The sequence below is a fragment of the Pangasianodon hypophthalmus genome, chromosome 22, assembly GCF_027358585.1.
Source record: "Pangasianodon hypophthalmus isolate fPanHyp1 chromosome 22, fPanHyp1.pri, whole genome shotgun sequence".
In the NCBI taxonomy this organism is placed as follows: Eukaryota; Metazoa; Chordata; class Actinopteri; order Siluriformes; family Pangasiidae; genus Pangasianodon; species Pangasianodon hypophthalmus.
This window is the reverse complement of record NC_069731.1, coordinates 15,923,472-15,947,199: the sequence shown is the minus strand read 5'-3', so window position 1 is coordinate 15,947,199 and position 23,728 is coordinate 15,923,472. Positions and strand designations below refer to the sequence as shown.

The 23,728-nt window shown below is 37.6% G+C and overlaps 1 long non-coding RNA gene across 1 annotated transcript in view; it reads right to left on the bottom strand.

Annotated features, from left to right (window-relative positions):
* Positions 1-13,435, bottom strand: part of LOC128317207 (uncharacterized) — a 92,377-nt gene extending 78,942 nt beyond the window's left edge. Inside the window, exon 1 of the long non-coding RNA XR_008300749.1 lies at positions 13,272-13,435. This is a non-coding gene — a long non-coding RNA (uncharacterized LOC128317207). The remainder of the gene's footprint in view (positions 1-13,271) is intronic.
* Between the last annotated feature and the right edge of the window lie 10,293 nt (positions 13,436-23,728).

The following is a 23,728-nucleotide window of genomic DNA, read 5'->3' as shown; positions in this document are numbered from 1 at the left end:
AGTTTGTTGACACCAATATATGGTTCTTTGGTCCAAATTGTTGCCACAAAGCTGGAAGCACACAAATGTCTTTTGTAGCATTATAATTTTCCTTCACTGCAACTAAACCTGAGGCCCAAACCTGTTCCAGCATGCCATGTACACAAAGTGGGGTCCATGAAGACGTTTGCCGAAGTTGGAGTGGGAGAACTCAAGTGGCCTGCACAGAGCCCTGAACACCTATATAGTGTCTAAACATTCACATTGAAGGCATGTGGCAGATGCTCTTATCCAGAGCGACTTACATTTATCTCATTTACACAACTGGATGGTTAAGGGCCTTGCTCCAGCAGTGGCAGCCTGGCATTGAACTCATGAGCTTCCAATCAGAAGTCTTAACCACTGAGCTATCACTGCCACTAACACTATATAGTATAGTAATAATAGTGTAACTATAACATGAAACTATAACGTGTAAAAAGTTGGAAAAATAAATAAGGGATTAATGCAGAACAACTGAATGTATCAGGGTAATAAACCAATGACACAAAAGCACATGGCAGAACAAACTAACTCATGTGACCTGAATGCAGCGTCATGCTCTCACAAGAGATTTTTGACAGTGGGAGTGGAAATGTAAGATGGAACGAAAGGGACATCCACTAACACCTCCTTTGTGTTCAAATGTCCATGATTTTTAGCTTCTTTATTTCACTTTGTTGGTCTAAGCTCAATATAACCCGAACATGCTTGTAAAATCAATGTCCTATTAAAAAAAAAGATTATTCCATGTTTAATATGACAAATGGAAAATAATGGAAAACTGTATTTTTCTACTTTTAGTAAGAATCTAAGTTGCATTCTGAGCTGAGTATAAAATGCATCCGCATTTACAAAAGCATTTCACACAAGAGCAGTCAAGGCCAGTTTCATTCAGAGCTGCAGATCCACTAACAATGATGAATGATGGATAATGGATGATGGTGTGGGAAATCTCTAAGAACTGATAATATGTTAAGTCTTTCCACTTGGCTGAAACCCTGATGTAAGTTATAGCAATGAGATCAATAGAAGCCTTTCACTGGCCCATTTCTACGTGCTAACCAGCTACTGATGGAAATTTACAGAAGTTTCTGCAGGAAGATGAGGCAAGCAAGAGTGTACACAGAGATCTACGGAGGCACATTTCATTCTCTCTCACACACATATAAAAAGTATTATACCACAGAGCTATTGAGTTCTCGAATCTGATTAGTTGGAAGTTGTTGATTAATTTTCTATAACAGCAGCTGTAACAATAGTTCCGGCCACAAGGCAAATGATAGGTTTATATTAAAGCACTTGTTCTAAAACATTATCATTTCTATAATGACTCATGCACAGTGACCTTTATGGTGGATGTGCAACATCCTCTAATGTTAATAATAAAAAATAAATAAAATCTGCTGTTATTTAGCAAAATAAAACATACAATTATTGATAAGGTGAAGAGATATTTATTCAACAGTTATGGAAGGAGTCTCCAGTGTCAGCGATTTGAAATAATATGTTTTCCAACATAGGAAATTCTTCCGGATTTCACACGTTCCAGTTTCTCGGCAGTATGAGCCTTTTTTTTTTTAATAAACCTCATGACAGAGAAAAAAGAGACGCTGGTTAGGGAAAAGCAGTTTTATCTGCTATAACATAAATGACAACAGGAACCAACTTGCCTGGTGGATATTCCACAATATTAAACGTAAATATAATTAAATAAAAAGTATGATGTGTTGTTCTTTAAAAAATTGAAAATTGTAATCAACAAATTGCTGTAGTATAACAAGAATAAAACATTTCAGGGTGTGCTGTTCTAGGAAAATAATCAACGTATCACTGCCCTGTGGTTTATTTTGCTAGAACAGCACACCTCCATCCAAGTGTGTAATTCCATACACAATGACAATTAAGGCCAAAGGAATCACTGAGCTTCTGTCAATCTTTAAAGTGCACATGTGTCTAAGGGAGAGAGCTTGTACTGTTTGAAGCCTTTGGTCAGAATGTGTCATAAGAATAACCTTCCAGTTGTATGAGGCTTTTGCACTCATCGCCTTTTGTGTCTTTTTTTTGTGTCTTTCAGCAGCACATTGTCAAGTCTCAAATTTCATCCCTATATATATATATATATATATATATATATATATATGTGTATATATATATGTGTGTGCGTGTGTGTGTGTGTGGTTGTGAGTGTGTGTTATAAACATTATCTTCCTCAGCCCCTGCAGTTCAGTGAGATGATAAGAGAGAAGCTTGTTTCATTTGAGTGACAGTTCTTGATATTAAAAAAAAATGTTGAGCCAGCCTTTTCACTGAACTCTATCTGAGAAAACACTTTTGTATGAAATATGACTAATCCTTCTATTGTCCTGTTCTGCCTATTTACATTTTTATGTTTTTCTTTTCTTTTATTACATTCGGTCGCTTTGAAGAGAAGAGACCTTGTCAGTCAGACTTTGCATACCAATTCACATGCATGTAATAAGTGTAATTACTGCATATTTCTTTTCTAAAGGCCTACTTTACTAATCTCAGAACAGTTTGTGTTCTATAGAGAAATTGCTGTTAAAAGACTGCAGTCAAAGGCAAAGTTTCAAGCATTTCTTAGATATGAACCATGTGACTAATCTGCAGTCACACCTCCTTGCAGTAAGATAGTAAAAATGTCACACTTTTTGTGTTTTAAGCATATTTTATGCTTGTGGGAATTTTATTCGGGTACAAATAACAAGTCTGTATGTGCGAAAAACATGTACTTGTGGCTCACCTTCTTCTGTTTTAGATGGCCCCATTTGCATTTCCCAAAAATTTTAAAAAGTCTTCAAAAGTCTTACCATTGCTTCTCATGTGGATACTGTAGATTTGTAGTTAAGAGCTGCTGCTGCAATCATAAAGACTGTCCTCTGCTCATCCCTTGACATTTTTCACAATCTGGTCATACTGAACATCCTTTCACTCATCCTTTTACTCATCTGTAACTGTATGAATTATAATCCCACCATCCTGTGTCACCCAGAAGAGGATGGGATTTCTTTTGGGTCTGGCTCCTCTCAAGGTTTCTTCCTCATGTTGTCTCAGGGAGATTTTCCTCAACACTCTCACCTCTGGCTTGCTCATTAAGGATCTAAATCTTCTAAATCACCCACATTTCTGTAAAGCAGGTTTGGGACAATGTCTATTATTAAAAGTGCTATACCAGTACAACTGAACTGAATTGAATATGTCAGTTATGCAGTTGCTAATGATAACAGCTGCCATTGTTTGTTTCCAGTGCATCATGACTAATGAGCAAGCATCATCCATGCTGTAAGTTGAGGATTCAGGGGTAAAGAGATGACATTCCTAGAGCAGAGTTGCTGACTGAGTGCTACAGTGTGTGTATGTGTGTGTGTGTGTGTGTGTGTGTGTGTGTGTAATGGCCATCTGGGTACGTTCTCAGTCTACAGTGCCAGTAGTTCATGGAATCTAATTACTGTCAATTGTTCACAAACCCTACAAGACCCTCCCTCCTTACAGCTAATTAAAGAATGAACCTAACTGCTTCTTGACAATAAGCTGAGTTTAGGAAATGATGAGAAGTAAAAGCTGGAAGGTAACAGCACTAGTCACTGGAATTCTGATATGAAGCCTAATGGGATTCAAAACATGGCTCCCATCTTAAAGAGAGCCGAGTTACATGAAAGAGATTCAGTGCATCTCTTTATAATGTGCCAAAAATAATGAACGAACTGCGTGATGACAGCTTAATAAAAGAGAAGTTCCCACATGCCAAAATGGGAGCTAGGGGCAAAATTAGTTCATTCACCTTCACTAACCACTTTATACTGGTCAGGGTCGCGGCGGATCCGGATCCTATTTGAGGATTTAAATACGAAATATGATTTCTAACCAGTTTCTGAGTGTGAGTGAAGTCAAATGAGATCAGTGAAGACAGTAATGACATCATCTATCGCTCACACACCCACACAAACTCGCACAAACACAAACAAATTATAATTAATTGAGATAATTCTATGCATCAACTGCAATTGACACATCGCTGCACTCGGAGGACACTATCTCTGGAGCAGGAATGTCAGATGATCAATTAGAGACTTTTCAGTTGGAGGGCTTAATTAATTCTCACGTTCCCCACCACCATCTGGTGGCTCTTTCAGCTCCCGAGCTCCTCTGGCACAAACTGATTGATGCCCTGCATGATGGAAATCTGCTGTCGCTGGCTTTTTTCCCATAGTGCAGTGTGAGGACATCAGGGAGACCATTCAGCTGTGCGTGCTGTCTCTTTACTGTGACAACGAGCTGAATGGGTTTTTGTGGTTGGAATTAATCTTGAGGGATTTCAGTGATGTGGAAACTCAAACGACCACATCATGCCAACTGAGAGGCCAACTTGGACACTTAAAAGTAGTGTGAGTCGAAATGGGCTTGCATCTGCAGGGATTTGCATAAGCTAGAATTGAGCAGGGAAGTGTGTATTCAAGTCTTCATAAGTCCATAAATGAGAAACAGGAGTTGGAAGGGCAATATCAGAGCCTGGTTGAGACAGCTAGATACAAAGGAAATGGCATTCTTGACATATCCAAGCCAGCAATCAAAAGGAAAGAAAAGGAATCAAGATCTGATAACGTCTTGAAAATCACAGCAGGTTGTGTCAAAACTGTAAACCTCAGACACTGTACAAGCTTCATTATATTATGCATTCTTATATATCATTTATGTATTCTTGACCCTTTATATCATATGAAGCCACTCCTTATGGCAGCGCATGGCTTTTTTTTTTAACACAAAAGTTCAACATTTGTACATCCAGTTCAAAAAGCAGACTCAGACTGAATTCTGAAAGTAACACAATGACATTATGTGGATATGTATCTGTTTAGTCCTCTAAATATCTGTATTTGTTTCTATACTCTTGAGAGTTAAACCTGAATTGGGCAGGACCAGCATAGTCTGTTGCTTCGACTGTTCCTCAAACTCAGCTACATCACTCGAGTTCATAATTTGTTTCAACTGGAGATCAGATGCCCTGTGAACCTTTCTGCCAAGCTTCTAAAAATATTATAGTATCTGTATATTTATTAGAGCACGTTATCATATGTTCATTCCAAATAATGTAGTCAGATTCTGTAACATCCCTGCTTCACAGAGAGACAGAAAGAGAACTATAAATATAAAATGAGGTAGGAAAGTCAAGCTTTTTCAAATGATTCATCTAGTACAGTTTATAGGATATCTTGTAGGTGGGAGTTAATAAAGGAGTCATGATCATTTGAAGCTTCAGTTTGAGTAGAAAACATGAATCAAGCAAACAGCTTCATGAATATCCATGTAAAAATGGTGGTAATGAAATTGCATTGCTTGCCAAACAGAGAGGATTCAAAACCATGGCAAACTTGAGGTCAAAGCTGCACAAGAAATGGGTAAAAGTCAACAAAAGTGGCAAAACAATGCGAAGTAGGGAGGCATGAGGCACACAGAGATATAGCAATAGTGGCATCTAAAAACAAGTCTGATTAGTAGTCAGCACAGGACACTTCCTTACTTTCCATATGACCTTTGTCACTCCCACTTTATCATTTTGAACATGGCTGCATTGTCCAGTTGTCTACAGCACTGTTTAAATGCAGACTGGTGGAGTTAAAAGGAGTGAAAAGCAAATGAAGGTGTAGGTAAAGAGTATGAGGGGCAAGGTGACAGTCAGTCACAGACAGACAGATCACTACATACACAATACCCAATGTAACATTATCCTAGGTTTGTCGGTCTTCTGAAGCTGTTGTCGGATTAGTTAGTCTTATTTAATGTAGGCTTGTTCGGATTTATCCAATATAAGTGAGATTAGGCACATTATAATGGCTTGTGTAATTACTAAGGCCGTTTTCACACATGGTCCGTATACTAGAGTCACACCCAGGACTGATTCTGGGCTCATTTTGGGGGAGCGGAGCATATAGTTGCAGGTTTGTGTTCAAATTGAAGAAATCCATCTGAACCAAGGCCTCAAATCCACGTGCACACAGATTTACAAAAATCACATTCATGCAGACCACACCATGGTTCCCCAGACCACCAGTTTCAAAAGGATCAGGGGTTTGTTCTCTGAACGACTCCCAGGCTCAAAAACAACTTTCACACTTCACCAGTTGTACCAAACTCTGGGTTCAAACTGCCCCGAGGCAGAATAAAAAATAAAAAAAAACTTAAATGTGAAAACAACCTACATTGCCATATATTTCCTATTGTGAGTCCTAATTCATCAATGTTTTGGTTAATTTGTATTCTTTTCTAAAGAAAAAAATGCTTAGACAGAATTCATAAGTCTCTGTTATGGAGTATATGATAGCACTTTATTTTACAGAACACTAAGTAACCAGTATCTAATAGACAAGTATGTGATAAGTAGCTAGTATGTAACCTGTATGTATGCAGTACGTACCTAGTATTTAATAGTGAGGTCAGCAGTAAGTAAATGGTATTTAATTGGTAGATATGTAGTAACTGGTGTGTAATAGGTAGGCATGTGATACTGTAGTTGGTATATTGGAAATGTAAATGCATAGCACTAAATCTGGCAGTACTAATCACATACTGGTAAGTACTACCATATTACTTCATTACCTATATACATATTTGATGAAAAAGAGTAGGTAAAGTACCTTACCATAGCAGTACCTTACTTCACTCCATTGTATTTTTAATTTCAGAAAATGCAGTACTTGTCAGTAATTCATTCCCTGTTATTGGTAAGTTTAGTAGTAAGTCATTTGTAATAGTTTAGTAGTAAGTCATTTGTAATAGTGTGGTAAAGCATATTTAAATAAGTATTATTGCACATCTGTCTTACCTTCCCATACCAAAACATTGCTTAAAAATGTTGGTAGCACTTTCTTTTACAATACCCAATGTAACTGGTATTTCACAGGTAAGTAACTCGTAATAATAGTTATATGGTAATTAGACATTTTTAATAATTAGTTTAAAAGACCATGAGACCTCATCACAAAATGAGTGAGGTGAAAACATTAGCTTAGAACATAGTCTGTACTGAGGAGCAGTAAGTGGGAATCCTCCAGAAACACAGGATTATTTGATATAGAAATCAAGAAGTTACAGTAGATCAGGATGAAAAGACAAGCAGGCAGAGTGATGTCCTTTGATGACTCATTATCCTTCCTTGGTGAACTCCTGCAGGTAGACTTCCTCATCTTTTTGTCTTTGTGCAGAGAGAATGTAGGGAAAAAAGCAGCCACTACAGCTGAACTTGTTTAAGAAAATACTTTTCAACTAATTAGCTTGATTAGCCACCAGCTGAGAGCACTGAATAACTGCTAATTGAGTAGTTTCAAGGTGCTAAGAACACTCTACACCCTGCAATTTCCCAGCTAGGGAAGATAGCCATAAACTAGAATTTAATCAGGAGGAAATAGAAACAATGAAGCCTAGATTGTTCACTCTATTTACAACAATAGAACTAAATAAACTAATATTAGCTGAAATGTGGTTACAAGACTAACCAGGGTCTCCTTCTGCCAGGGTCCCAGTTTGATCCGGAGCTTGAGTTACTGTCTGTGGCGAGTTTCTTATGTTCTTCCCATGTTGGCAAGGGTTTCTTCTGGGTCCACCGGTTTCCTCGCACCTCCAGTAGGTGGATTGGCTTCGCTAAATTGCCCTAGGTGTGTGCAGGTGTGTAAGCATGGTGCCCAATGATGAACTGGCGTCTCATTCAGGGTATGTTCCCACCTGGAATAGGCTATGGATCGACCTTGATGGGCTACAGATCCATCATGACCCTGATCAGGATAAAGCAGTTACTGAAAAGGAGAATAAATTAAACGATATACTTACAAAGTTAGTGTATCATATAGTGTACACAAAGCAAAAGCCAAAACAAGAGTGCCAAAAGAAAAGGTTGTGAGTTTTAAGCCCTGGGTTACCAGCAAGCAACTGTTGGGCCCTTGAGCAATCTTGGATTGTACATTGGATAAAAGTTCAGCAATATAGCAGCATGAGTCTAATGGTGTTTATATCACTGTGTCTTCATCAGTTTTGCTTGGCTGTCCTACACCAGTGTTCTCTCCAGCTGACAGCACCTTAATCTCTTAAACCTCAGCAGACATCAGATGTGAAAAAAAGTGTTTACTCTGCAGGATCCTTTGCACTGTCTAGTCTGAGCTGTAATGTACAAGATGTAATGTAATGTATAAGAAAATGACTGAGAAGCAACATACAACAAATTGCAGGCTACGGTCTTTATTATAAGCTTGACTATATACTGTGTGTATTTTTCTAGTGTTGCCTTGCAGGTATTTGCCCTATCAAACCATACTTCTTGTTATTTTGCTATTCTTTTCCGAGAAAGCTTGCTTAAGATTGCTAGTTTAAAGGGAATATTTAGGATGCCGGAAACGTGTGGCCATGAACAGCACCACTGGTAATATACCATACTCTTAGAAGAAAAAAAGGTTCTTCTGAGGGAATAGAGTATTAAACTTTAACTTTTTGGGAGACCAAAGCTATACAAAGAATTCCTTTGAAGAAGCACATTGAGGTACATTGAAGCTCATAGGTAATGTAGTCAAAGAGGATGTAGTTTGTAATGAGTAGTTCAGTAAGCTTGGTTAAAAACAGTAAATGATCTGCTACCTGTGTAATTGTATCCGTGCATTATTGTCTGTGGGGTTTGCCAAGGTACTTTCAGGAGAACCACTCCTAAAAGACAGTTTCTTTCTTCTTAAAAAAAAGCTGCTGGTAGGTTTAAGAACCTACTAGACAGGACACATGGGAGACAGAGACATTTGGTTGTGTGTGCTGAGTCAGTTCAAGACAGAACATGGCCAGAATCTATAGACACAAATCCATACATCTAAGGTAGGCAAAGGTCAGAACCAGAAAAGACTACAAATTAACAGAAAACTATACCCAAGTAAACTTCACAAATTACATCCTAGTTTATGTATACATTTAGTTGAAGTGAAAAAAATATATCAGGCAGATTCTGTAGATATTCTTGCATTTTTGCTCAATCAGCAACTAAAAAAAACTTTGTGTTTTTTTACTGTAGTGGTTACTGTTATTTTGGTATCAGTAAATGGGCAAGATGCAAATTCTAATCCTATAAAAATGGCAGCACATTGTGCTGAATTTAATGAAAGTCAAAGCCAACCAGGATGACCCTCACTAATTTTTCTTGCTCAATCTAATCTACATATTAAACAGAGTTTAATATGTAGATATTATGAGACAGAGTTTAGCTCATGCCACTGATGGAAAATCCTAATCTTACACTTATCCGTGGTGGTTACTGAATACTAAACAGCTATTAAGGATACTGGAGTTTCAAATGCCACAGTCTATTAAAACACCCATGTCCTGGTTCCTGGCAATTCTCATTTCCTCTCAGGCATAAATGTATGTCATGAAGGTTAACCTGCTGGAGCATAGCTTTTTGAGCAGACTTTTTGAGCAGATGTTAATGACTGGCCTGCACTCAATACAGCTGTCCAGCTCACATGACAGCTGCTGGTTATATGAGTTGAGAGAAACAGCTTCAGTCAACTCACCACTGGTGTGTAAAGCCTGTGCTTACATGATTCTATGTTCTTAATGACCAATCATTAATCACCATTGTTTCCCAAAGGCTAATCATTGAGTTCCATTGTTCCCAATGTCCAATCCTTGATTATCACTGTTTCCCAACAACCAATGATCACCACTGTTCCCAATGTCCAATCACTGCTCACCATTGTTCCCAATGTCCAATCACTGATCACCATTGTTCCCAATGTCCAATCACTGATAACCATTGTTCCAACTACCAATCACTGATCACCATTGTTCCCAATGTCCAATCACTGATAACCATTGTTCCAACTACCAATCACTGATCACCATTGTTCCCAATGTCCAATCACTGATCACCATTGTTCCAACTACCAATCACTGATCACCATTGTTCCCAATGTCCAATCACTGATAACCATTGTTCCAACTACCAATCACTGATCACCATTGTTCCCAATGTCCAATCACTGATCACCATTGTTCCAACTACCAATCACTGATCACCATTGTTCCCAATGTCCAACCACTGATCACCATTGTTCCAACTACCAATCACTGATCACCATTGTTCCAAAGCCCAATCACTGATCACAATTGTTCCTAATGTCCAATCACTGATCACAATTGTTCCCAACTACCAAATACTGATAACCACTATGTGTCCCATCCATACACTTCGTTGATCTTTATTTTAAACTCTCATCTTTTATATATTTGCAATCAATAAAAAGTTAGTTACTCTACCTGTAACCATTTCCTTCATGTCTATTTTCCAAATATTCACTACCACTGCTTCTTTTTGTAAAAAAAACAAAACAATGTGTTTTGTAAATACATAAATAGTTAGTGGTGCTATGACCAAAGCATTACCAAAGCAACAAGTTAAAATTTATTATTTTGTATTCTTATAAAAAGATATTATATCCTATTGTATTCTGTTCTATAACAAAGTCTCTTCAAAAATCTTCCTTTTTCATGTAACCTGTTATGCAAATGATCATGATAATTCAATTAATATGCAAATTAGTCTATGGCATCGTCTGGTGACTTTCAATGACTTTTTAAAGCATGCATTAGCTACTTTTAGCTGAAAAGAGTTGGCAACATTGATACACACCTTGGAATTGAGGATATTGTGTGACACAATGTTTATGATCCAAACTGACAGAACGTTAGCATCGAGAAGAAACGAATATCACAAGAAACAACAAAACCAGCAGCTCTGGTCTGTAAAAGCAAGTAACCCATGTTATGTCATTACATGCATCATGTGGCATCATAAATATGTATCACTTTGTAAGTCATTTTCCACTGTGTGCTGTTGAAGACTGGACAGGATGTGACATCACACATGACCCATTCTGCTCACATGAACACAGTGTCCTTAATCAATATGCATGTGTAAAAATCCAAGACTAGCAAAAGAAGCGTGTACATACTGTTTTACTTTACCTTTATTGTTTCCCTTTCTCATCAGTTCATTATCTAGCTTTCTTTGCTATCGATTAGTGCGGGAATGACTTGTAAGGATAAGAAAAAGAGGCCAGAAGTGTCTCTGTGGACATTTGAGACACATCCCTGCTCTCTGATCTTCATCAAAGACAACTGGATATTAATATTCAGCTACAGATGTTAAAAATGTCACCATCAAGTCAAGCGTCACCTTTGTCGTGATCTTTGGAGGGAGCCAGGTCTGATATTTCAAAACGTGTAGTTTGATTTCTAGCCTTTCTTCTTCCATGACATAGTGAGAGGAAGGATCAAGAGAGTGGGACAGAGAGAAAGATGGGACGGCGCAGTCTCGGTTTTTGTAGATGGATTATGCAGGGACACCCTGAGGAACTCATTTACATTCCATCAGTGGAAGACGTCTGGATCTTTGTCTTTCTTTTGACTAATGTATAGATGCAGGAAGGTCTTCGTTCTGCAGCAGCTGGAGCGTTGTTTGTATTGTGCTGCTCTTCTCTGTGCAGGGATCACAGTTTATATTTATTCATCTAACTGATGCTTTTATTCAAAGCAGCTTAGGATTGAGAATAATAGAATCCAAGCAGCTGAGGGTTAGAACACTAAGCAACATGGTTTCACGTGTTAAAACAAAATCTTTGTGATGCTAAATATTTGTCATTTAATAAGCATTTACCAGTGACAGATTCTCAAAATATAAATTACTAACAACAATTTATAATTAAAAGCCACAAAAAAGTCATATTTACTGATTAGAATGGTTTAAGTATGTCAGATCACATCTGGTTTAAATTGGATTAAATCCAAAATTACTGTGCCCATCCCATTACCCTTTATGGTCGCAAACATGAAGCTTGACAAGTTAGGATTTACTTTGTTGTTAATGTTTCTCCATTTAGTGTTTTGAGATTTTGTCATATAAAAACAAAAACACTGTTACAAACTGTAGAACCTTGGCTTTTCCATATGTCCAGCCCATGATGGTGTGTGCTCTTACAGGAAAATAATCAACAACTGGATAGTGTGATATGGGTGGTGTTCCAATAATAGGACACTGAAGTGTTTCATTTCTTTATACTACAGCAGTTTACCAAAGCTAACGGTTTTATTGATGAAAAAATGACACTATAATGCTACATTTATAGTTAAGTATACTGTGCGCTTAGAGTTACGTTCAGCCATGTGGAACATCTGCCAAACAAGTTACTTTACTTATGTTATAGCAACTGTAAAGAGCTGTTCCTTTACCAGCCTCTCTTATTTTCTCTTCCTCAAAGTTAATAAGACAAAACAAATGTAGGTTGTCCTGTTACAGAGAAACCACAAGGTGTAAATTCCTCTGTCCTGAAGATTTTTCTATCGGAAATCTCAAAGTTACAGCTTTACTTCTGACTGTTACAAAGCAATAACATTCAAAACTCCAATAATTTTAAATAAATGTCTCTTTACAGAAAAACTATCAGCAATTACTACAATTTTTTAACTGTTTATGTGGCGCGCCAACCACTATTCATGAAATTATTATGAAAATGCATTACACTATATAGCTATCTCTATTATGCATTATAAATTGTTGGTAGTCCATAAAACATTATATCACCAAAACAAGCCTCACTTTATGTAGTTTACATTTATTTCATTTTATACACTGAGCAGTTTAGGGTTAAGGGCCTAGCAGTGGTAGCTTAGCAGTGGTAGCTTAGCAGCTTAGCAACTCACGACCTTACAATCATAAGTCCAATGTCTTAACCATTCAGCTACCACTGCCCAATGCATAATTCATTATGAGTCCTTTTTTCCTACAAAATCACAAAATTATACCATAAACCTTTACAATTTTTTTCTTTCTTGAAACTGACATACAGTATACCTGCAGTGTTTAGCTTTGGGCTTGATGAAATTGCAAGAAACCTTGGAAAGCATTGGAAATGCCATTTTGTTACATTTATTTTATAAGACTTTACTGTTGAATAGTATCATTCAGTAACTCAGCTTTCACCTGAGGAGAAACTTGTATAAATAATTTCTAAATGACTTTTCCTTCCTCAACACCCACACACACACACATACACACACACATACACACACACACACACACACACAGTGAGCAATAATAATGATGTAATCCCAGTGAAAACATGCCACTATCAAATCCAGCTCCTGTAAATCAGTGGCTTGCCTAATAATTACATTCTCTAAAAAAAAATATGACATCATTAAGCCCCTACCCAAGTTCCTCTCTTCAAATCCCACACCTTAATATCTTGTGATTCTTGTGGTATTGGCTCCTCATTAGGAACAGACAAGATAGATGCACTTCAGAGAAGGAGCCCAGACACCCCGGGCTCATTATGTCCATGATTTCTGACAGTGAAGGTGCGTGTCTTTATTACTCGTTGTCTTTCTTCCTGTCTGTGTGCCAGTGTGTTTGGAATTCGAGTCAGGTCATGTGTCTAGAGCTGATGCCAAAATACAGTACCAAGAAGCCCCAGCTGCATGTTTGGCTTGAATCTCCAGCACAAATGGACCTGATCCAGGCAACCTGCCCTCATTCTGCCTCCTCAACACTCCTCTCGACTAATGCAACACCTCCTTCACCATAGCTCGAGTGCTCAGCTGTTCTGGCTGACATTAGAGGATGTCAAAATTCTCCTGGCTGGCCTCTCTGCTGCTGCTAAACAAGAGCTGCAGTAACTCAATATTACAAATACAACAGATGAAAAAAGGCTGTTTTCACCTAAGAAATGATAAAATGAATCTGGAAAATGGAAAGTGTAACGCAGTACGATTTCTGAACTAGGTGTCATGTGACTAACCCCTCTGTTAAAATACACAAATTCAACATTAATTATTATTTCACATTTGACCTCATTGACTTAATTTCACAATTCACTGAAACGTGACGAGCATTGGCTACGAGAGAGGGTCTTTGTCTGATAGCAATGAAGCTGGAGTTGGTATACTTCCTTATACCACACCACTGATTCTGATTGGTCAGAAGTAGTTGATTTATTTTCTGTAACAGCAGCTCCGACAGTTGTTCCAGACTTTCCAAGTTCTCCGTAACATGATAAGCGTTAATAAATAAAAAAGAAAGGGTATGACAGAGCGTGATCGAAGTCTTTCCCAAACTAACAAATAATCTACACCAATAACATTCTACTGGCTAAGCGTATATTATGTTTGGTGCCTTTGCTTACGCATCATCAAGCAGTCTTTGCATGCTTTCGACATAATGAAGATTTTCTCATTCTTGTTTAACTGTGCACTGGCTGTGCCAATATCTAAATCTACACCAATCATTAACTTTAGTTTAAAATAATAATTTTAAAAAATCCTAGTTAGCTCTGGAATTGACAAGTTTTGTGGTGACCTGCCTGGGTTCATGCTATAATAAGTTTTAAATCAGGGATCATCAGTGTATTTCATATGTACACACATACATATATATACATATATATATATATATATATATATATATATATATATATATATACACATACATTATATATATATATATATATATATATATATATATATATATATATATATAGCTGCTGTCTTTGTTCAGTCATGTTAGTTGCTTTGTAAGCAAGACATTTTATGTAGCTGGACCTCACAAATTTTAGTTGAATACTCCTGCTTTAGATTATTTGTGCATTTATATTTACCTTCCTCCAACTCCTACTGAAATAAACCACAAATGCAGCTGCCTAAGATTTCCTCAAAATCATTTTTTGAGAACATTTTTTCTGCTGTGATTATATTGAGATGAAGTATAAACAACACGTTCTTCTTCAACCAAATTGGATATTGCATATTGGTGAAAAAAAAAAACAACTTTAAAAAAAAGTTTTAAACTTTACTGAAGATTCTGAGCTTTGGCTAGACAGGATTAGACTCATTTTATGACTCTAACTTATTGGATGTACGTTATTACCAAAATAAGCCCCCAGTTTGGGAGATAAACTGCAGGAGTAGTATTAAGAAGCTGTAAATTAATTCAGCACTCGAGAAGAATTTGACCTGCCTTCAGCATTAGTTAAAGAAGTATTTCTCATAGGGGCTCCTGAATGGCACAATAGAAATGTGTTTGTTGGGAGACTGCAAGTTTGAAACCATGATAATGTCACAGCCACCTGTGGTCAGGAGCCAAGGGAGCAAAATCGGCCATGCTCTCTGGAAAGGAGGGATGGTATACTTTCTCTCCCCTGAAACTAGCAAATCCTGGGCATCCTTGAGCTCATGTATGTGGAAGAGGGCAGCTAGCACTTTCCTCTGAGTGAGTTTTGCTTCACTTTTTTAGTATTGGCACCCATTTTGACGTGATCAGGAAGAAATGATAAATCGCTTTCATTTAACATTGTACACATGCACCGGTTCCTCTTGTAGTTCCTTTGGGAGACACACAAAGGTAAGCCTTTTGTACTGAATCTGAATGGACATAAGTGACGTTTGAACATCTGCTGCTGTGACAAAGGGAGTGAGTGAAAGACTGGAAGAGTGATAGAGCAGAGAAGAAAGGGAGAAAGCTGAGAGATAGTGTAGAGATAAAACACTGACAGTCCCTCATCGCTGATTTATAGCTCATTAGCTCACAGGAAATAAACTCATATCTCTTTGGCCACACACATACATACCTATAATTAAAGGCATTCTTTATTTTTTATTAAAGTCATGCTCAGTAAGGTCACATATTGCCTTAAAGGACATGCTGACACACATACAGAGGTGTTACTACTATTTATGATTGAGCAGTTGACATTAGAGGGAAAAAACACAGTACCCGCTGAGGTCTTTTCAACTCTTGATTTGAAATGTTACTCATTTTTCTACCTTGAGAAAAAAAAAAGTATTTATGCACCATTTCTACAATGATACCCAATACCAGATACCAGTATTGGTACCATATGATATTCCCGATTGAACGGATATTGAGTGGTTAAAACCATCTCTAATATCTTTCTTGAACAGTGTAGCTCTATCTTGTAGGAGAAAAACAAACAAAAAAAATGAAAAGATCGTCCCTTGGTATGATCAGCACACCGTAGGCAGTGTGAGTTAATATGGAAGAAAAATAAGGGTATTTTCACAGCCTGAACAGCTTATTTATCAAATTTAATGGAAAGCAATAAAAACAATATTAGATTCATATGAGTATCTAAATTAACAATTGATAGGGCTATTATTATTATTATTATTATTATTATTATTATTATTATTATTATTGCTCCAGACTTTAGTATCAATGATTTCTCAGACTTCTTTTAAAAGAAAAGACTAGAAGAGCTACAATTCAGGAGCAGGCTGCCAGAAATTTATTATATACTCAAATTCATACATTCTCAAATGATGATTACCCAGAAAGCATCATATTCCAAGAACATATTGGGCCCCATTCAGACTTTGTAGTAATATCCTTTTTGGGTGATCGGATCCCAAGTGGACAGAGTTAAAGACAGGTGTGATCTGGGCTGAACACTAAACCATTTACAGAGAAGTCATACTTTTGTATATTTTTCCATCTTTATTGTTTATGAATACATCAGTAGTCACAAATTCACACCTCAAAGCTAGAAGGGACCCATACCTGCTATAAAAAAGGCATAAGGAGTGTTAGCATGAAAGCAGTGAGTATCACTTACATACAAATGTACTGACAGGAGAGCCTGAACTCAGCACTATGTCTGCCTGAAGCCACTCAATGTCTCCTAGAAGGTTCAGTTCAAGTCTTTATAAATCAACTAGCATAATGATCGATTTGCGAATGGACAGAAAATATATATATATATATATATATATATATATATATATATATATATATATATATATTTCTTCTTCCTCACTAGCACTTCTCCAGTCACTTCCGCTAGGAGGATAAGAGATAGCATTGTCCTATTTCCCTACAGGCTGATTTATATTGTGTTATTTATCTGACATTCAAGAATTCTACTTTCTTTGCTGCACTGAATGCTACATGAGCAAATGTAATATATTCCCATCACACGCATACACAGTTCTGTAGACTAGCACCACAGCATAATCGGCTTGTCTCACAAGGGCCATACAAGATACATTTCAGTGCTCATAAAAATGGCTTGGATCTTTCATGGATGCCATTAATAAGAAGAGAGACAATAGGGAACAAAACATAAACCAGACAGAAAACTTTGCAATGCAACAGCTCCTACATTTCCTGCACCAAGGGGTCAAACGATAGCTTCTGTATCAGCCACTGCTCAGGGAAACAATGAGGCACAATCACAGATATATTGCAAAAAAAATATTTGCATGGACCAACAGTATCTCTCAGCTCACCACACATTTACGTAGTGCTGAAAACAAGCACCAAAACTAAGCGTGAGTCATTAAAACACAACAGCATGCAATTTCAACTATTTCATTTCATTTATTAGACCCTGGAGTGTAATATGTTAAATTGATCCAGCAGCTTAGTATGAAATGTACAAATCTGAGGTTTTAGGTTTTATTCAGCTGTTCTCTGCACAGAGAGAGAGAGAGAGAGAGAGAGAGTAAACAAAATAGAAAAGTGGAGAAAGGATTCAGAGCTTATGCAGTCTCAGCTAAACAAGTAAAGCATTTATTTGCTGGGAACCTGTTGAATGGTTCAGCTGATTTATCCTCATTGTGGAATTTGCATTTTTACCCAGTTGCAAAGTTGTTTAGCAAGAGAACTTATGATAGCCAGCTAGTGGCATACAGGAGGGTTTGTAGGTTTCTCTTTATTTTTGCATTTCAAAAATTTGGTTATATCTGGTCTCTGGAGGACTAGTGGTTAGGCCATAGCACTCTCTCCACTACAGCCTGCGTTTGATTCCTGGTCAGGGAACCAACCCCAGCCACTGGGGTTGCGTGCAATGGTCCACTCTGGTCCCAAGCCTGGACATTTCTAGGACACATATCTGGTCATCACTCTGGTCCAATGGAAATACAGTCACATATTAAACACATATCAGCATATTGTTTGTGTACAAGCCATCATAACTGATAGGAACTCGAAGGAGGTTTTCAAACTAATATTTTCCATTCATTTAAAAACTCACTGTAAATTTTTACCTAAAAGTGCACCAATGCCAAACTCCTTTTCCAACATGAGTCTTTGTGTGCTTGGTTTAATTTATTTACTACATTTTTTAAGATTGTAACACCAAGCTTTATGCTAAAGACCCACTGGGGCACATTGGGCCACCTGGACTGGCAGATTTTGAGCCACTTTTAAACCCACATTGCCAATCCTACATTGGCCCAACAGACAAAACCCAAGCTTTGGCTGACATTGGGCCAATGTTGGGTGCCAGCATTAGGCCAGCGTTATTTTGTCCGTTGGGCCAGGGTTGGGCCGGATGTATTGCTGTTCTTGGAATACTGGCACTTTAGCACCTTTGACAGCACCAATATAAAAAAAAATAGCTGGAAGTTGTTCAGCTTCCCATTTATAGCGTGTGGTTCATTGTGAAGAGGATAAAAATGGCAGTCACCTGAAAAAAGCTGACTATACTTATTTTCTGCCTTTTATAGAATTGCCAGTCCGTTGCTGAGCTTTAACTCACAGGAGTCTGACCCTGTCAAAGACACACAACTCCCTTCAACCCACAAGTGCTCTCTCATGTCTGCGACTGAAAGAAAAAAAGCTGAAGTTAGGTGCTGCTCCATTCCCTCCATCTCTTATTTACACAGAGGTCTCTGTTGCAGTAAACATTGTATATATTGCTAATGACTAAGATATCCAAGTTGAATTGTGTAATTGGTTACAAATTATATTCAGTATTGTTGAATATTCACTTCTGATTGGTCAGCAGGTGTTGATTAATATTGTTTAATAATAATTTACTACAATGCGCTGTGTCACAATCTGAAAAATGTAGTAGATAAGTGGAGGACTGCTTCACGCCAAGCTGCATCACACCACAAGGTTGTTGCTAATTTTCCTATAACAGCACAATCCTTTGTGTTTTATTCCTTACATAGCAAGTGTGAGAGCATGTTGAAATAATCTGTGCATTTTTAAATAAATGTTACTGATGTACTGCTGTGTGTTCCAAAGAGATCAGTCAATAGAACATCAGACTGCTACTAAATAGTGGACTGAACATAATGTTTAAGCTGTATTTGGCTCTCAGATACAATACAGATATGTTTGGTCGGAGTCTTATCAAAGCCTGCATGCCAGGTGAAATGACCAAAGACCTTGACAAGTCAGTCACCTGTTGTTCAGGCTAATCCTTCACCAAATTCCTGACCAATTCATTTACACTGAGAGTCCTAATCCACTAAGTTCAGGCTTTCCACGGCGAATGCACACACTCCCAGTCATTCACTGCTTCTCCCAGCAGGGCACAAAAATCAATAATGGAGAGCTCTTTTAACTTATTGATTAGCCTTTTCATCTTGCTACATTATAAATAATTCTCAGACTCACAGCTGAGCCAGTGGCATGATTGAGACAAAAAGGTTAACAGCACAGAAGAAAAATGCTTAGGAAATTGTTTACCATTTTTCCCCTCAGGAAGGGTTTTACTCAATTATACATTCTAAGGCTACTTGTTAGAATGTGGATTATATGTATAGACTGCATCGTACCTATAATCTAAACCCATGAATGTGCTCGGAAAATTAAGGTTTCCTGAATTACATTATGTTATAATGTGAATGTGTGGCTTGAGGGTGTACTGTGGGTGAGACAGAAATAAATGCAGAAAGAGAGTGTGGAGTGTATGTGTTGATGCATACTAAGCCCAGGAGGTGTGACCTGTACCATAGTTGAACTTCTCAGCTATAGTGAGTGTGAGCGAAGCCCTCACTACAGCATCTTTAAAAAAGAATATACCATTACCTTTCAGTGCATGTGTGTGTGTATATGTGTGTGTGTGTGTGAGAGAGAAAGAGAGAGAGAGGGTGCATGTTTGTGTGCTTGTGTGTGTTTACTTTCAACTGAGAGTCATCCAGGAGGCTTATCTTGCATAATAAGATATCAGCAATAGCCACATTTCCATGAGAGAGGAGACATAAAGACTACTGCATCTTCCTATAGGCTTCCTGCCAAAAGCTAAAGCCATGTCTGTGAATTCTGACACTTAAAGTTCCTCAACCTCAGCTACATCACTCCAGTTCATAACTGTTCTCAACTACAATTTTTTTTTCCCTCATACAGTTATCATTTTTGTTTGTAACTGCCCACAATATTGATTGGTTCTATTTCCCAAAATATAAATAAACCAGTAGTCTAATTTAAACGCCTCGATCTGGACCATGGAGTAATTAATGATGAATTAATGAAAGCTGTTAATGTTAATGAACATGGTCTTTGCTTTTCCCATCTCAAACTGTATCTGACACTAGTCCCAGCTGCATCAGAACCTTTCTGGCATGCTTTCTATTCATATCTTTATCTATTAGTGTCTGTTTAAAACATATTACCCTTCTAAATAATGTATTTGTATTCATTTACACACCTAGTCTTCACCATTATTGACTAGAAGGTGCACTATCAGGATGTGTTACAAACCCTCATTGAGACTTTAATGCAGTCTCCACTGGTCTCTCAAAGAAAGCATCCTGGTGAACCAGAAAATAAGGAAGCAGAAAGAACGGTTAAGTACGAAACAGTGGTTCTACAACTAAACAGAGGACTTCCAGGCCACTGCCCCACTCAGCTTAACAAAAATGGCCAGAGGCAGAAACAACCCTGATAGCAGAGACAAGAACCATGGTTAAATCAGTGTATTCTACCTGCTCTACAAGCACAAATCCATCTCTGATCTGCTCTGCTTTCAACAGATCAGTTATTTGAGGCCCCTTGTCAACTGTGTTCAGGTAGGAGTATGAAATTACAACCCATAGACCCTCTGCTATAACAGTATGGTCCCAATAAATTACTGTATATAATAGGGAGCAATCCACGAGCTGACCCAAAACTGAGAAACTATCATGATTGCACTTGCATAAGGATCACTTTAGTGTACTTGATATGTGACAGACCGGCTGGTCGTAGATAACAGCTAAAGTGTCTCTTCTATCCAGAGAGAGCAGAGGAAGTCCACTCTGAGGGTGCAGTGAAAATAGTTTTATTAGGATCATATAATGCTTGCTGACAGATTAATGCCTGCAACATCACACAGCCCTCTATATACAACGCTCACCCAGGGCTTTGGCATCGTAATAATCCTAATACAGAATTCTGGGCTTTGCAAAGAAACATTTTAAGGTTATTTCCAGTACTAACAATGAGGCTTAAAAGTAAAAAATAGCTCTCAAAGCTTAGTGTCAAATGGGGGGTCGGCGCACGTTATAAAATGTACTGCTGTATGTGGGTGCCCAGAGTAGCGACTTAATTCTTATAAAACTGTAATATAATATTTAAACCTTATTTTAGGAGCCCTATTTCTTAATAATTTCCAAAAATGACTAAAAAATAGGGCTCCTAAAATAAGGTGTGAGGGGAAAAACCAACCTGAGGTGAATCTTAAACCTGGCTTTTGTTATGATGGGTTTATAAATGATTGGGTTCATTCACATTGAATTTAAATGAACCAAATTGCTACACCAATTATGGGTTCATATTCATATCATAATGATGCCATAACAGATATAACCTTTTACACTCTGCTGCAGATGATTTTTACATTTTTGTGTTTCTCAATTTTAACAGCAATATTTTTTCTTATCACCAGAATAAATAACCATTAACTCGGTGTGGAAATTGAAAGCTCACAGCTCACTAACAGATGTTCCAGCCCAAGCCAAACTGCAATACACAGAATTTGGAAAGCAAACCAGGATGTCATCTGCCTGAATTTTAGCCTCTTTACTTCCAACGCACAGAAATAGTGCATAATGTGAGTCTTCACCAATCAGAATTGACATATTTCTCCTTGCAAGAACATTTCTTTTACAAATCTCTTGTCTAATGTTCCTCGTATAAACCGTGAAATGTTTCTACAGGGCAGACATTTTTCACTGTTGATCTGCAATCACTTTCCTAATATTGAAAGTGTCATTTATTTACCATTTTGGGCAGAACATTTTCGGTGGCTAAATTCAGTGCATCCTCAGTAAATAGAGTTTATATAGTCTCAAGGTTGTGCAGTAACCAACGTGTTGTGCATTCTGAGATGCTTTCCTCCTAAACATGGTTGTAAAGAGAGGTTAGCCATTCTCCTCTGACCTCTCTCATCAAGAAAGCGTCTCCACCTGCAACACCATTCTGTGCGAAATGAGAGACTGGTGTATGTGAAAATCACAAGACAGCAGCTGTTTCAGAAATCCTCAATCCAGCCTGTCTGGCACCAATAACAACAATGTCACAGTCACTGAAATCACATTTTTCCTCCTTCTGATGTTTGATGTGAACAATAACTGAAGCTCCAGACCTTCTACCCCAATTGGCTGATTTGTTAGTTGTATGCGTACAGATGTTTCTAATAAAGTGGATGTAGGTGAGAATTCAATTCAATTCAGTTTTATTTGTATAGCGCTTTTAACAATGGACATTGGCACAAAACATCTTTACAGAAATACATAAACTCTGGATATAAAATTTAAATTTATAAATGTATCCCTAATAAGCAAGCCAGATATGACAGTGGCAAGGAAAAGTTCCCTAAGACGATATGAGGTAGAAACCTTGAGAGGAACCAGACTCAAAAGGGAACCCATCCTTATCTGGGTGATACCAGATCGTGTGATTATAAATCATTTCCCTTCTATAAATGTACACTATATAGTCAAAAAGACAATGAAAACATTAGCGCATAGACCATTTAGGTTTCTTTGATACACGTCAGAGGAAGGTGAGGTTTATTTCGAATGACAGTTACAGTAGCTGTTACACTGTAATCTTCATTAAATTCACATCTGCTCTCAGAGCAAATGGCACATCATATGGTAAAGTTGATTCCTGAGCTTCCTTGAAACACAATACAGCTCCCGTTAAGACCAGAGATTCAGATTAGCACCAAAGCATTACTGAATGTACGCTTTCATTGTTATAATAGCTGCATCTTCAGACACATTCTCCAAAGTTTCTCTCCTCATCCAGTATTTCACTGAACTGAAACAAACCCTCAGGGTATGTTATGATTTGAGAGTTCTGTCAAGAGAGCAGGCACAGAAGTGAAACTCCAATAGCACAAGTAATTGGGTTGAGAAAAACCAAATCAAAGAATATTAGCTGATTTAGTTCCACAGATAATATATGATGCAACTTGAAGATATGAATCATATTGAGAATACTTGATGCAAGAAATCAATCATTTGAAATTATAATAGTCTATAGAGGAAATACATATGAGTGTATATGTGTTCATAATATTTATGTGTGCAAGCCTACGTATAGCTGTGTATACTGTATATGAAATGTGGGATGGTGAATTCTCTCTCTCTCTCTCTCTCTCTGTGTGTCTCCCACTCTCTCTCTCTCTCTCTTGAGCATTGATTGATCTAAGATGCAAGTAAGCTGCCAATATTTTTTTATGTGTTCATAAACATAGAACTGCAGAAGTCTCATGGCTTCCAAAAGCAGCTTGATATATGCTGACAGATATGCTAAAGGTGGCACTACAACACGTCTTTATTTAAACACCAGACAATCATTATCACTGGAGTATCACTTTCAGTTGGTTACATAAAGCTTTAAACTGTATTATGTGATGAAGGTCTGTGTTGT